Here is a 16,924-nt window from a genome sequence, read left to right on the forward strand (position 1 = left end):
CACACACCCTCCCCATCTAGAGTTTGAAACCTTCAGAGACACAGAGCTGTCAAAAGGCCAACATGACCTTCTTCTTGCTCACACAGCCACACGCTTTTTTTCCCTTTCTCCACGTTGCAACAGGTCGCCAGAGCAGTGTGTCAGGGCCTGAGTGATGGGGGGGTCCCTATGGCGCCAGAGGGTATTGACTGGGACAGAGGTTGTAGGGAGAGATGTACATTTCACTGTGAACTCTAACATTACTGATTTGACTGGAAGGCAAATTACATACATACAGTATATATTCACCCACTCATTGTTATATGTTATTGTTTCTATAGCAACAACTAGCCCATTTTTGGAGGAAGGACTTGGTAAAGCTAGATTGTTTATTTTTCTGACATGGGAGAGTCATATTCACATTGGGAGAGGATAAAAACAGAGAGGCAGGGAAAGCAATGATGGTTTATAGCTGTCAGAGGTAGAAAGTAACGGATTACATTTACTCGCATTACTGTCATTTAGTAGGTATTTTGTGTACTTCTACTTTTTGAAGTAGTTTTTAAAAAATCTGGAATTTTACTTTTGTTTTAAAGTTTAAACTTTGTTACATTTGAAATCATATTTGTTACTGAGGAAAAAATCTATGCATAAACATAATGCAAGGTGGAGAAAATCGTGCCTCGGAAACTACTGCACTGATTGATGGGCGAAGAACAAATGCGCCAAAGTCACAAAAAGAAAGATGGAGACGGACAAGACAGACGCCATTGATGCCAGCTGAATGGCAATTTCTTCCATTATCGTGAATGACATTATAACAGGAGATTTTTTGGGAGTTTTTGCTGCGAAAGTGCATAACTCACATTCAAGTCATGGACTTAAGTGTTTTTTCTTTATAGTTTTTTTATTTTTTATTTGTAAAGGTGTTTTTAAAATTAAAAACCACTAGTTTGAGATTTATATCCCCTTGTCTTCTTTGCACTAAACTAGAATCCCCCACACCCCTCGCTGTTAAAAACTCGGTAAATTTTACTCTTTACTACTTCTACTTTTTACTTTTACTCAAGACTAAACTTTACTTGTACTTTTATTGAAGTACCAGTACTTTTACTCGAGTAGAATATTTTTTACTCTGATGCTGGAATGTTACATGTTGAAACAAACAAGAACAAGTTTATAAGGTAAAATGTAGCTGTAAATGTCTAAGAAAATATGTATGTTTTCTTATTTCTTACTAAATGGATATTTCTATACAGATTCAACACATACTGTATGAAAAGGCCACATGAGTTTGGTCCAGTGAATCACCTGGTGTGAGGATATGAGGCAGACCATGCCAGCAAGCGCCAGTAACTATGCCATCACACTTACACCATTAACACTAGCGTGACAAAACTGAATGACGATGTAGCAGCAAAGTGTTCAAATTTCATCCTGCTTCTTTTCCAGTTTTTCCATACACACACAGAGTCTGTCATTGGAGCAAATCATATCAGCATTTATATAATCACACTTTTGAGACCAAAAAAACAACATGAACAGAGTTAAAATGTCTGGCTCCATGATGTTATTCTTTAAAACAGGAAGTCGAGGTGGGACGTGTCTAGAAGCTTGACTTACAGCCAGTAGTTTTCAAGATAAGGCACATCCGTACCGTACTGGTCAGTAAGTGTCCAGTGGGTGGAACATAGTTGCATTCTGGGAAGTATTTCAATGGATGCAAATGTAATACATGCCCCTGAGACATCACACCTTTTTTAAAGACCATTTTCCCAGAAATTGGTCTCTAAACTTGAACATTAAAATGAGTTGCATACTTATAGAATGAAACAAACTTGTATTAATCCTTTTCTGGAATAAATGTTGCCAAATGTTACACAAAACTGTAAGCACTTTGAGTCATACGCTCAAGGCGTTATCTTTATTTTAATTTCATGAGTGCTTATGGCTAGATGTAAATATGTGAAAAAGTGCTCATGAAATCAAGGCTGGTGTTTTTTTATTTATTCTACACATTTTTTTACATTATGTTAGGAAGCAAACTAACATTATATATATATATATATATATATATATATATATATATATATATATATATATATATATATATATATAAAGTGAAAAAGAAAGAGGGAGAGAAAATGTTGCCCAATATCTGCACCTGCTTCCATTCGGGTGCGACATGTAAACACTTGCACATGTAATCCACTTCAGTGTGAAGGTGTTGAGCTGCATATGACAGCCCACGTCAGATGTTTTCTGATCCACATTTTTTTTCCACAGGTTGCAGACGACACTCAAAGTGAACTACATGTCTGATTGGGATTCTACAGAAATAGAGAAAAAAAAGAGCTAGAGAAAGTGTTCTTTCAGACTATGTGAGTGGACTGAGAAGTCTGGCCTCCCTGCTCTCTGTAAACCTTGGCTCCTTGTGAGAGACGTGAAGTGGAATAAATTCACCTTCAGGACATGCTGTAGACGTCTCGGGACCTCTGGGACCAACTGCATCGACTCAACCTAAATGTAAAACAGAGCGTAGCTTTTCATGCATTTATATTTCCCTTTAACGCTGTGGAACGTCCACAAAAAACTAATTTCCTTTCGCTAAAGCACCAATAAAAAGTCGATTTCTCCCCACAGTTTTCTTCTTCTTCTTCTCTCCCTCTTTCACTCGAGGCTAATAAGTAAAAGTCGAAATGCAGCTCGTCATGTGACTGAAGACCTGCTGAAATTTTCCCTGCAGCGAAAAACCTTTAAACCCCAAACTCCCAACACCGATGGAAGTCTACTTCCAAAAATCTTACAAATAAAAAAATTAAATAATAAACAATTGACAAAAACCTTCACCGGGTCATTGTTCAAATACAACAATAATCTTTTTTCTCGTTAAGCTTAATCGATGCGAGTGAGCGTTATCCAACTCGAGCAAGTTGTTGCTATGGAAACTAAAACGAATCAGAACATGGGTGCATTAATAAACATCAGCATCTCACCGAAGCTTGGAAGAAGAAGAAGAAGAAGAAGTACACCTTTTGACTAAACAGACTGCAGGATTCAACAGTTGCTGAGCAATCAGTGTGTGTGGAGTAGTGTTGTGTTTTTCCATTGGTGCAAAATCACAACCGTGAGTTTATAAGCTTGTAACCAGTCCCCGTTCGTGCAACCTTCCCCCAGGCCTCTGGACAACGAGGCCGAGGTTTGAGTTTACAGCGCCAGTAGGCGCCCGGTCTGCCTGTTTACTCGTTCGTTCAGTTTAAGGGAAATATTTGACATTTTTGGAGCACAGCCAGCTCGATAGGGACTGGGAAGGTGGTGTGAGTTTATGTGTGTGTGTATGTGTGTGTATATATGTGTGTGTGTGTTTGTGTGTGTGTGTGTATATGTGTGTGTGTGTGTGTGTGTGTGTGTGTATATGTGTGTATGTGTGTGAGTGTGTGTGTGTGTGTGTGTGTGTGTGTATGTGTGAGACTGAAATGGGCCACAGCCAGAGATGGTGAGATCACTGCTGGCGCCACTTATCAGGCCTGAATCTCAGACTGGCCAGGAGCTTCCTGCAGTCGACTCAGGGAACACACCCACACATTCAATCACAAATCACGCTACAAACCAGGCCTGAAACGAGACCAGTGTGTGTCTTGTGTGTGTGAGTGCGAGTGTGAGTGAGTGTGTGTGTTTTGCATATGCGATAGCGATCGAGTATTAATGCAAAGTGCATGGAGATCAGGCTAGGTCAAAGGTTGTCCTTTGAAGAGTTTGTGGGCGAGAGAGAGAGAGAGAGAGAGAGAGAGAGAGAGAGAGCTCTTAAAGAATGTGCCGGAGTTAAGATCGCCTCGGAGATAAACGCACTTTCTCATTATTCAAAGTGACAATTAGTGCACTGTACACACACCCACTCCTTCCCAGCACACAGGCTTTGGTGATCCTATCTGCTTCAAAAGATCAAATCTGGATGCTTTGAGCAAATTCTTTTCTCTGAAATGGTTCTTATGATTTCATCTGCGGTTCACTGTATAAATCATGGACTTCAAACGAGGTCTGCGGTCTTTCATTTGACACCTTGGAATCAGGCGCTAAATATAAGACCACCCATAGATTGCAGTCATGCAGTACAGTACCGTATAGTTTTCACCCCAGTAAAAGCTCCTACAAAGAGTTGAGTTTGATGCAGTGAAGCGTGGTGTTACCCTCTGCCTCCCATTCTCATAGCCCATTGGTCTTCATTATACTGTGTGTTTGGGTATGTTCTCTCTCAAGAACAGGTGCATTTGGATTGCGCTCACATAACCCCATAAATGCACTCAGCTGAATTCCATTCAGCCAATTATGTGAAGTCTGATGAGACCTTATTTGTACCAAAAATAATTTAGGGCTTTTACAACAAATATGTGCTAAAAACTTTGTTTTTTCATACTTAAATTCCCTATCTTACACTACATGGACAAATGTTCGACACCTTAAGATTCGTATGTGCATAAATTTCCACATTCAGTCACGATTTTCTTTTATAGTAACTTCCACGCTTCTGGGTAGATGTTTCACTAGATTTTGGAGTGAGCTTGTGGAGCTCACTGAAACACTTGTACTGATGTAGGTGAGGTGAGGAGGCCTGGGGTGCAGTCAGCTTTCACATTCATCCTAAATGTGTTAAGATTAGGGTTGAGAGTCTATAAAAGGAGATCTTCCACTCCAAACATATGTAAAGCATATCTTCATGGAGCTGACTTTGCACAGGAGCATTGTAATGTGGGAACAGGTTTGGGTCTCCCTGATAAAATGAAGGTTAGATTTCAGGCCACAGCATCCAAAGACGTCCTATAAAAATTCTGTGCCTCCATATTTGTGGGGAAGAATCACATATGGCGGAAAAACTCAGGTGTCCTATTACTTCTGTCCATAGAGTGTATCTTTAGTAGAATCATAACGGTAAAACTGAATGCGTTTCATTTTAAGGTTGTTCATTTCTATAGCGCTTTTCCCAGTGGGCATTGTCTCAAAGCAGCTTTTCAGAATGTAAGAATTATAGAACAAAACATTTTAATTTATGTGAATGATGTGTATTAATCCCCGATGAGCAGCCTGGGGTGACTGTGGCAAGAAAAAACTCACTTAGATGTTATAAGCAAGAAACCTTGAGAGGAACCAAATTCAAAAGGGGAACCCATTCTCATTGGGTGATATCAAGAGTGTGATTTTAGTCTTATAAAAATATGAAACACTAAAGAGTGAGAGCTACCATGAGCACCAGAGAGTGTGATTATGAGTAATGTCTTTTCTACAGTCTTATACAGTCAGTTGACATTGTGGAACCAGGAGCTACTGAGCAACTCAAAAAACAGCTCAACATCTGAGATCAGCATAGATCCAAAACCAGCTCCTTCATGCCAGAGCCTTTAAAAACTCTATTTTAAATGGTTTTGCAAACTATTTCAAAAACTCCCTCCACTTATCTTATCTTATATATATGGTATAACACTCTAGTTAAGTGTATTTTAGTTCCACCAGTTGTACAACTACAATGTGTGAAAATGTTTAAAGAAGGGCGAGGAGTGTTTATTAGGGGGCAAAAACTTCTTCACTCAATGATTTTGAAGTCTAAATTCATTTGACTTATCTCGTAAATATTCATGAAATACAACCCTGATGAAGTGTATTTTAGTTTGTAACACTACAATGTGTGAAAAAGTTCAAGGGGTGGGGGGGCGATTATTTATGCCCTTCACTGTCTTTAATGACTTAAAACGCTCCTCTTTCGGAGTGGTGTGGAGAAGCACGATGATGTCTTGCCTGTCGAAGCGTTTAAGAGCGAGAGGACATATTTGGCTTCAGCCTGTTTTCCTATCCAGCCCCTGTATGACAGCATGGAGGAGGCATTTTAGCGCGACCCCTAAAATAAGCCGGCAGATTTGTCCAGCGCACCTATCCACGTGTCGGGTTATGTAAACTCCTGACCCCATACCGAGTTCATACATTACCATGCATCAGTGGTGTTAGTGTTATTTAAAGGGTGCTGACACCGTGATTCACCCGCTGCTTCCTAAATATGAGGCCCTACTGTAACCGCTCATAAATACCCTTGTGTTTATCAGAGTTTGAACCCACTGCACGAGGTCACGCAGAGACGGCAACGAGACACACCAGTAAATACCAAATACATAATACTAAAGAACCTGGTGACCGTCTCGTTTTCTGTCCGTCCGTCTTTCACCCAGCTGTTTCTTTTTTCCCTTCAGGACTCGCAGGAAACATGAAAATATACATAAAACAACAATGAAACTTGATGAAGGCGTTAACAAAACATCATGCGACCTCACAAAGCATGATGCTAACGTGATTTCTACTGCATACATTTATGAACCAGAAGACATCATCGCTTTTGACCTTCAAATGTAGACTGTGATTCGATGCTAAGTTCAATTTAAGCTTGTTTTTCAGGCTTAAAAGTTAAACTTAGCACAGTAGCACATCTAAGCTATCTACACGTCTACAGCTTCTACGCTATAAACTTTAGCATGCGCTTTAAGGTTCAATCTTAGCCTGTGCCAAGTTCTTAGCCTTAAAGTTCAAATTTAGTCTATGTTTTTAAGTTCAAACATAGCACAAGTTCAAGCTGAGCATGTGATCCTGAGCGCTAAAGTCCTAGCATGTGCTTCTAAAATTTTAAGTTGAAATTGAACCAGTGCTTTTACACTCTTACTGCATTGTGCGGTTGTACTGAATGTTGTTTGAACACTGTAATGCTCTATAAATAGGTCTGTTTGGTAAAGTTAGGTTTGTGATATCTTGTGAGCTTGGAGGAATGTTGTGCAGAAACGCGTACCTTAGGGAAAATAAAGCCACGTGACTAAAATCTGGTGTCTCAAAAGGTTTAAAGTTCAAGATTGCTTTAGAGTTTTACACTGGAAATTGTTTGTGCACTTATCACTTCACACTCATACTGGCTCAGTTAACAAGAATGTACTTTATTTATCTACGTTTACACACTATCACCTTCAAAATAGTCCCCTTGCACAACAATACAGCGCTCCCAGCGTTCCTGCCACTTCTGGAACGCGTCCTGGAAATCTTCTCAAAGCATGTCAAGCACCTTCTGTGATTTGATTTTCTAATAGTGATTTGCCACATTGTACTTTGGTGCATTCGCTGAATAGAGAAGGGGTGTTTTGGGGGAAGAGAGAATTGTGGAAGTGGTGGCTTAGTGGTTAATCACTTTACAATCAGTAAATCAGCAGTCACCATAATACACATTGTTAATAGTGATTTTTAAACTGTTCAATAACAATAATTTAGATTTTTTTTTGTGCAATAAAAAAAACTGTGCAACTGTGCAATAACCTAGTGTGATTTGTTTGTTTGTTTGATTGTGTAACCACTATTATTGTTGTTTATTTTTTTTTTTATACTTGTATAGATTTTTTCTGCTGGAAATTTCCCCACTGTGGTACGAATAAATGTTTGTCCTATCTTTTATTATATTACATCATCTGATCTTAAGGCATTGTACTTTGGGTCTGAAGGTCATGAGTTCAAATCCCAACCACACCAAGCTGCCGCTTCTGGGCCCCTGAGCAAGGCCCTTAACCCATTGTAGCTGCTTAGGAGAAATATGTTATTCGCTCTGGATAAGGGCGTAAATGTGCCAAATGGCGTAAATGTTTATCAAAATTCCAAGAAAAGGAACTGCAATGTTTTCAAGTTCCACTGTGTATTGCACAATTCCTTCAATAAACATTGTAAGGTAGATTAAGAGGATTCACACTTTGTCACTTTGTAAGTAGAGAAGGAACTCATTTGAGCTGAGTTGTCTGGGTGTTTTTGCCGGTTTATAAAAGATTGTAGGGAGGGAATTATAAGTTGTAGATTTACCTCAACTGCTGCATTAGCTTGTTTGTGTCTAACCTAGCATTTCACTCTGGTGAAGACCCACAGGGTCAGCTTTCTTATACAGGCTTCTGATTCATCCAATCCAGTGGTGGAAAGTAATGAAGTGAATGCAATTTGTCACTGTACTTAAGTAGCTTTTTTGTGTATCTGTATTTTACTTAAGTATTTCCATTTATGGAAATCACTTCATTTCAAAGCCAAATATATTCTTTTACTCGACTACATTTTTGCTAAATCAGTCGTTCCTTTTTTAATTCATGAGTAGATAAAAACGTAAATGTTTTGATTGTCACTTGCTGGTATCTACTTATCTTACTTACAGTTCAGCGTCAGTTCAACAGCAAGCAGAACATTTAGAGAGGAATAAATGATGGAAGAAACTCCTGACTCGAACTCACCACAACACCTGTGGTCTTATTTCTGCGATTTTTTCAAGTAGTTGAAAAGAAAGTTTTGGGCTCATGACAGTTTTATTAGATATCAATCAGTGTTTGACTCATTAATATCATTCTATTAATAGATTGTTATGTTAAGAGAAACATTAAAGTCTTTTCACATAAACTGAGTTGATTAAGAAGAGAGTTTTATGCTAAAAATTATAACAGGAACATTATAGCCATGATAAATCATAGTACCTTGGATACTTAAGTAGATTTGAAGGGAAAAACTTTTGTACTGTTACTCAAGTGAAAGTTAAAAGGGACACTTTTACTGGAGTCATATTTTACTTAGTGGATCTCTACTTTTACTAAACTACATGGTGTGTATACTTCGTCCATCATTGATCCAGTCCACCGTATATGTTGGACTTCTGATCAGAAGGTTCTGAGTTCAAATCCCATGTCACCTGCTGCAACTGCTGGGCCCTTGAACCTTAACCCTGACCTGCTCAGTTGTAAAAAAAAAATCTGTGAGTTGCTCTGGAAAAGAGCGTCTCACTGCCAAAGGCTGTAAATGTAAACGTCCTCATTAACCCACAGAACTTCCTTTTGGCCTGCAAAAGAAATCTGCTCGTGTCCGGCGTATGGCACGGACCCATCCAAAAAAAAAAAAAAAGAGCTTTTCTCAATTAACTTCTCAAGTACAGAATGAACTTTCCCCACAACATGAACATTTTATTCCACTCTCACTGATGGACTGCAGAAACGTGTCTAGACTGCAAAGAGCGGATCTGAGCGCGCTCAGTGGCCCTGCGCCAAATTTCCCCGCTCCTGTTCACATTGCATCATCCATCACGGAGCTCAGGTGCTCTTACATGTACATGCCTAATCAAATATCACCCTTCCACATACACACACACACACACACACACACACACACACACACACACACACCTACACACACACATGGTTCATGTATCATATTCCGACACACAAGACCTTCTGCGTTAAAGGTTACAGTAAAATAAAGAGGACATGGTGTGTTGCAGCGAGACAGTGACACATTTACACACACACACACACACACACACACACACACACACACACACACACACACACACACACATGTACACGCTGCATTTTGGATGTTATATGTGAGTGAAATTAAAACTAAAGACTGTGCTTTCTCCTGCCACAGGGTGAGGTGATTGATGCGTTTTTAACAGCATGTGAAGTGCTAAATGTGCGTGTGTGTGTGTGTAAGCGGACGTGTGAAATACTGAGGAAGAGTTCGATTTCAGCAGGAAAGATCTAGTGTCTCTGCCGTTTCGAGTTCAAGCGAGGATAAAGCAACTAGCAGCCTGATTGGTTCAGCGAGCTTTGACCAACTTCTCCAACCAACCTCACCGAGAAACACTTCTCGGTAGCAACGTAGCATAAAGTTGAGCAGAAAGATCAGCTGAGGATGGGGTTTCAAGTAAAATACATGCTCTACTGACCTTTCGCTGGTCACACTCCTACAGTTTGATAAATGACCTCGTCAGGTAGATTCATTTCTCAGAGGGAGACCGTGGCAGTACCACCGTTTACGCAAAAAACCCACACAAACGCTCTCATGCTCCTGTTTCTGGCTAGAAGGTGTTGATTTATTTTTTTAAAACATCACTGGTACTGATTAGTTCTTCACTAGAACAAAACCAGGAACCACTCAGGACTGTAAAAATACACTAAAAGCATCTTTTTATGAGCTTTGGCAACAAATGTTTGATAAGGCGCCTATTTTTTTTTCCTTTTCATTTTTTTTGGAACATCAGACATACAGCTTCAGCAGTGACATGGGGTTGGCCTTCTGGTGGGCCGGAGCATTGCAAGTGAACGAACTCAGGTGACCAAATTTAGGAAAAAGGTTTTGGAAAAAATAAACTATTAATTTTTCTGTAGTGATGGGATCATTTTAGTGACTCGGTTCTTTGAATCTTGTTCATCAAAATACAGGAATCCTTTTTTGAGTCATTTTGTTCATTTGATCAGAAATCAAATAAATGTTACATTTTCAATAAGCAGATCCTCCAACTACATACACAAACTAGTTCCAATAATAAAAATATGACAATGCAGCTAAGGCCAAATTATGACAAACAGAATAAGTAGTTCACCACTCCCTATCTTTTGTCACGTGACAACCACTATTTTAAAATTTATGTCAAGATTCAGACCAAAAAGCCCCTATTCTATTGCATTGTGTGGCGTCTATGGGAGTCATGTGATAAAAAAACGAGCAGCGGATCAGAGGACTCATGAGATAACCTACTCAATTCTGTTTCCTGTGGAACGTACTGCAAAGTGTCTATGGGAGTCACGTGATGAAAGAGCGAACGTCTCGCACTAGACTTGTCGAATGATAAACTACTCAATTCTGTATCCTGTACATAACCTACAAAGATTGTGCGATGCGTTTCTCAGGCATCCAGTAGAAAATGAACAAATCGCTTCATGTTAAAGACTTGTTCATGAGCGATCCATCGCTATAAACTAGACATATTTCATGAAGCACATCTGGGTCATTCAACATCTTTCAAGCTGAAGTGATAAAGATATTAAAAGTTTTTTCCCCACGTGTAGTGTTCGAACATCTCATAATGTTACATGTTTTAACTTTTTCCTTTTTCATCTTCATATTTGTTGTGACATGAACGGAATCATTGAAGTACAACTTTACTGTTGGGTGGAGGTGTGTATATGTGTATGTGTGTGTGTGTGTGTGTGTGTGTGTGTGTGTGTGTGTGTATGGATGTGTGTTCTTCACTTTACAACATCCTCCATGAACCGCGGCTTCCACATCAGACTCCTCTTCAAGAATAAAGCTGCCGTTTCGAGGCCTGTCGTTTCTTGTGCGAATTTGATCCTAGCCATTTGTCTCGGCTTGAACGCTTGATTTTCAGCGACTCGTGTTTTTCTCCACCCCACCTCCTCCTCCTCCTCCTCATTCTTTCTCCTGACAGCATCTTCTTATCCATAACTGATGGCTGTGCGTTGGCTTTCCAGGTAAAACACGAGATCGTACAGTGACCGTGGAGCGAGAATGAAAAACTGCTATTTGGACAGCGGCTCGGTGGGTTTGGAAGGCGCAGGAGTTTTGGAAGGAGGTCAGCTTCACAGAAGCAGGTTCAGTCTTGAGAGGATCCTTTGAGCCCCTGCTTTCTGACGCTTCTTTCTTTTCTTGTTTTTTCCCTCTCTCCCCCCACCCTCCTTCTTACTCTCATATAGCACGAGAAAGAGTTCACCGAGTTTCTTAGTTCAGCTATAGCCTACCGCTTTCAGACGTCAACAGCATCTTCGCATCTCCCACTCCCACTCAGGCTCTCACACAGAGACCTTGCAAGCTCCACAAAAGATGCTTTTAAAAACCATTCAAAAGACTCAATAGACTCGAAATGCACTGCTTAAACAGCATACTGTAATTAAAAAAAAGATGAAGGATTAGCGTTGACTTTAGCTAGCTTACCTGAATTAAATATGGACTATAGTTCATTGTTTTACAGGATTTAATAGATGTTTTCTACAAGTAGCACTTGAACACGTCCTTGCAAACTCTTAGGGGGGAAAGAATCACACTCTATATCACTCTTTTAAACCTTTTAAGCTGGAAATCATTTACCTAGAAAAGTGCACATAGCATTCCTTAGAAGTTTTTCTCAAAAAAAAAAAACATTCATACAATCCATTTCTGTGCTTTAAATAATTTGTCATCATTAAAGTGGACTCTTTAAGTGGTTCAAGGTAAAAGATTAATATTAACTTATATAAAGTGACAAAACGTATGTAAAGTGTAAGGATTTGATTGTGTTTGACCAGGGCCAAATTGTGACGTCTAGACGACTGGGTCAGAGCATCTCCAAAACTGCAGCTTTTGTGGGCTGTTCTCAGTTTGCAGTGGTCAGGATCTATAAAAAGTGGTCTAAAGTAGGAACAGTGGTGAACCGGCGACAGGGTCGTGGGCAGCCGAGGCTCATTAATGCACGTGGGGAGCGAATGCTGGTCCGTGTGGTCCAATCCAACAGAAGAACTCCTGTAGCTCAAAATGCTGAAGACTGTTTTGGCAGCAAAAGAGAACCAACACAATATTAGGAAGGGGTCATAATGTTATGCCTGATCGGTGTGTATGTGTATATGTTGGAAATTTGGAACACATTGAAGTGTGTTTCCAGTCTTCAGTGTTTGTATGAGTATAAATGGAAGTCAACGAAAGAAAACATGAAGCGTGACCGTAGCCGTAGGGTAAGCATGTCAACAAAAGAAAAAGGTCTTTACGACAGGAGGATAGAAAGAGACAGTCTAATCAAAGGCTTAACACAGAAAAGGTGAACACATTAGGGTAATTAACCCATATTTAGTATGAGGGCAGAGACAAGACTAGACTGCACAAAGTGGAAAAGATGAGATAAAAAACATTGAGCAACTTAAAAAAAAAAAACAGGTGTAAAGGGTACCTGTAAGTCCTATTTAAGTAAAAGTATAGATACCTCACTGTGAGATTTACGTTACAAGTCACCAATTTCAATATGACTTGAGGGAAAAGTCTCAGAGTATCTGATTTGAAAAGAACTTAAGCATTTGACTTTTATAATGCTCATAAGATGCACCAGTCTTCGACACCGAGACACATAATAGTAAAAAGCTTGTGACAAAATAGAAGAACCATTAGTATTCAATGGACAATTAAAATGAAAGTAAATATTGTTCATTGTCAATTAAAATATAGTGAAGTGAAAAGTACACATATTGAGTCATAAATGTATTTGAGTAGAGAGTAAAAGTTGCCTATATTTTTGATACTCAGTCAAATGATAAAGTTGCCAAAAATGACTTAAATGCAGTAACAAAGTACATCTACTCAAATAGTTTACACCACTGCAAAATAACAAACCTACACATTTTAAAATCGGTATCATTTAAAATTCTTTCTGTCCTTCAGAAACCAATATCATCACCATCATCATTTAAGGGACTTGAATTTTCACACACTGCAGCAGTGATGATGGAAACCACAAACATTCATGTGACCAACAATCCACAGTCCATCCATTCCAAAAAACCCTGTACATCAATCATGCACTTACACAAACACACCTACACATACTGATGCACACTCCCTTACACACACACACACACACACACACACACACATATAGATGCACGCATTCACAAACACACCCACACACAGACATGCACACCCACACTTGTAGACACACACAAACATACACACCTACATACTACACACATCAACACCTACACACACACACACACACACACACACACACACACACACACACACACACACACACACACACACACTTCTTTTTACCAGTGAAGCATGTTTGATTTGTTTGTGGTTGAAGGTGTTTATGGTTGCGAAGCCCTGAACTACCAGAGCTGGATTTCAGCTGTAAGTGCAGCTCTATGGGAGGTCTGTGTGTGTGTGTGTGTGTGTGTGTGTGTGTGTGTGTGCATCTTTGTACTCTGCCGGTGCTGGTGTTGGCCAATGTCCCAGCTTGCAGAGTGCTGCTTCATTACTCTGGACAGGAAAGCTAATTACGGATGCGTAGCAGACCTCCCAAACAGAAGCCTCTGCGAGCAGCCAGACCAAACACAGCCCAAATCGGCTCATCTGGACCTCCAGAACCGTCACCCAGGCCACGCCCAGCCCTCATTCTCTTCCACTCAATTCAATATTGCGAACAAACAGGACATCCAGAAATTTCAGGAATATTCCAGATAGTCATCTGAAGCTCTGTCTCTAGTTTGCTAACACAGGAGGAGGAACAGGTTGCACTTGTAGGTGTATCTCCTATGGCAACTAGGAGACAATTTATGACCCCAACAGATGGCGAGAAATCATAATTTACTCATGAGAAGACTTTTATGAACATTTGATATGTACAGTAATATATTTCTAGAAATGGTGATTTGGAGATGCAAAACTAATATCTGTTTAATAGTACAGGCTTAAGAAGGCATCAGTTGTTTTTATTGACTGAAAGCAGTAGGTGTGGAACCTCAACATATAGACGACTGTTTAATCAACAATCAGGGACAGTCATTTTAAACTGTCATTTTAAATTCCACATCCTATCTGCATTTTTTCTATCCACCTGAACATAAAGACTATATAAATAAATAAATAATTAAAAAAAGTATACATACACAAATTGACACACAATATATAAATATGTATAATAGATAAACAAACAAGCAAACATAATTTAAAATTAAATTAAATAAAAAATAAATGAAATATAAAAAATAATCTGATAACAGCAAAATTAAATAAAAACATAAAAAATTTGATAAATAAAAATTACAAAGTACACATCATCCCATGAACACAATAGCCACATTAAAAGCAGAACATTACATTAAAATGGGGTCATCTGACTTGGATGCAAAGGTTGTGAGTTCAAATCCCAGCCACCCCAAGCTGCCACTCCTGGGCCTTTTTAACCCCATAGCTGCTCAGTTGTATGAATGAGATAAATGTAAGTCGCTCTGGATAAAGGAAGGGAGTCTGCCAAATGCTGTAAATGTAAAATATGGAAAGGGGTAGCTCAGTGGGTAAGATGTTCTAATCAGAAGGTTGTGAGTTCAAATCCCACCACCACTAATATTCTACTGCTGGGATCTTGAACAAGCCTTTAACTGCTCAGTTGTATGGATAAGATCAATGTAATCTGCCAAATGCTATAAATGTGTATGCAAAGAAAGAATTTCACTGTGTTATAATGTACAAGTGAGATGGTATAAAGCACCTTTATATTATGCTCTAATCCAGGTTACATTCGTGGTCTGTAAAATCACGTTTTATAACAAAATGCAAAATTACAGATATTTGCCTTTCCAAACATATTGAGGAACAAAAATCTACGCTCAGGACATCAACATCCTTTTATCTTCATTGTCAAATTATCTTCATTGATCAATTCGCCGCAGCCCTTTAGAGAACCAGTAGATCTGTGACCCTCCGATCACATAGCGATATCGTTTGCATTCCCTTTCAGCGCCCCGAATCTCGAATGCCTTCTTGAGCTGTATTGAGATGCACAGTCAGGCGTGGCATGATTGAAACGACAACCTGTTAATCAGCACAAGCACCTTGACACCCATATGTGTTCGTTTGCTGAAGGACACGGAGACGGCGAGACAGCTCAGGAAACAGATGAGCCCACCTGCGGGATAAACAGGTATCATCCACACGTCGAGCCATCTCAATAATCGCCTCCCTCATGAGTAGAGGTTAATGAATTGCAGGAGACGCAGATGTTGGAACTGGCATTCCCTTTTTCTGGGCATTGTGGAATCAACCAAAAAAACAAAAAAAATACCTAAGAACGATTAAGAGAGAGTATGTGTGTGAGAGAGAGAGAGATTTGACTCATGGGAAGAGAAAAAGCTACTGCTTTATAATGAAATTGAGGGAAAAGCAGCACAGGTGTTTCGGAGGAAAGAGACGGATGGATACGTCCAGCACTGGAATGCCAAGGGAACAAAACAGGTGTTGTGAAAGTCCCAGATGTGAATCCTGGAGATACGGGTCAAGGTTAAGATCAGAAATCAGCATTTCAGTGAAGAATTGCACTTGCACTCGAATAGTTTCAGCACTTTGACTACAGTGTTGACAAAAGTTTAAACTTTCATTATGTAAATGTTATTATGTAAAATATCCACTAGGATCCAAGGAGCCAATCGCGTAGGAGCAAAGTAATGCGTAAAATTATGCAGATGCACTTCAGAAGCTTCAGTTCATGTTCACATCAAAAACATTCACATTATTTTGTGTTTTCAGTAGCAAGCGCACACACAATATGGACAAAAATTTGCAGATACATGACTGTGTTCTAAACCTCCCATTCCACATTTAGTCCATATTTGCTGTTATAATAACCTCCACTCTTCTGTGAGGATGTTCCATTAGATTTTGGAGTGTTAAACAGTGTTAGTAAAGTCAGGGACTGATGTAGGTGAGGAGGCCTGGGGTGCAGTCAGCGTGAAAAAATCACCCCGAAGGTGGTCAATAGGGTTAAGGTCAGAAATTTAAAGCAGGAGATCTTCCACTCCAACCCATGTACAGCAAATCTTCATGGAGCAGATGCTGAGCACTGGAGCATTGTCATGCTGGAACAGGTTTGGTCTCCTAGTTCAACTCAAGAAAAGATTTTATCCCACCACTTTTGGAGACATCTTGTACAATTGTCTAGTAGTAACTGATTGGGGAAGAACCACACATGAACGCAGGTTTCCCAGTACTTTCTTCCATATAGTGTAGTATAAATATGGATTACATACATACATAAATAGGTCACGTTATTCATCTCATTTCATAAAAGTTCTTAGCAGAGGATGGTTTCTGCAGATCTCTGGGATATGGGCATATCCTGCTTCTACACTACAACTGTGCCACCTGAGAATTCAGAGCTTCCATACTATAAAACATTAAAAAGTCCAGCCAGCTAGTTGTGCTCAATCAGCTAGGTAATGGTTTACATGCATATTTTTCACAGATTGGTTGCTGAACTATAAAAAGGGACTATAAAATACCAAGATATCCATGTCACAGAATTTGCAGATGGACCCTTTGAAGCATTAAAAACTAATAATGTCTGATAAATGGGGAAAGGGATTGTTAT

This window comes from Silurus meridionalis, chromosome 1, assembly GCF_014805685.1.
Source record: "Silurus meridionalis isolate SWU-2019-XX chromosome 1, ASM1480568v1, whole genome shotgun sequence".
Taxonomy (NCBI): domain Eukaryota; kingdom Metazoa; phylum Chordata; class Actinopteri; order Siluriformes; family Siluridae; genus Silurus; species Silurus meridionalis.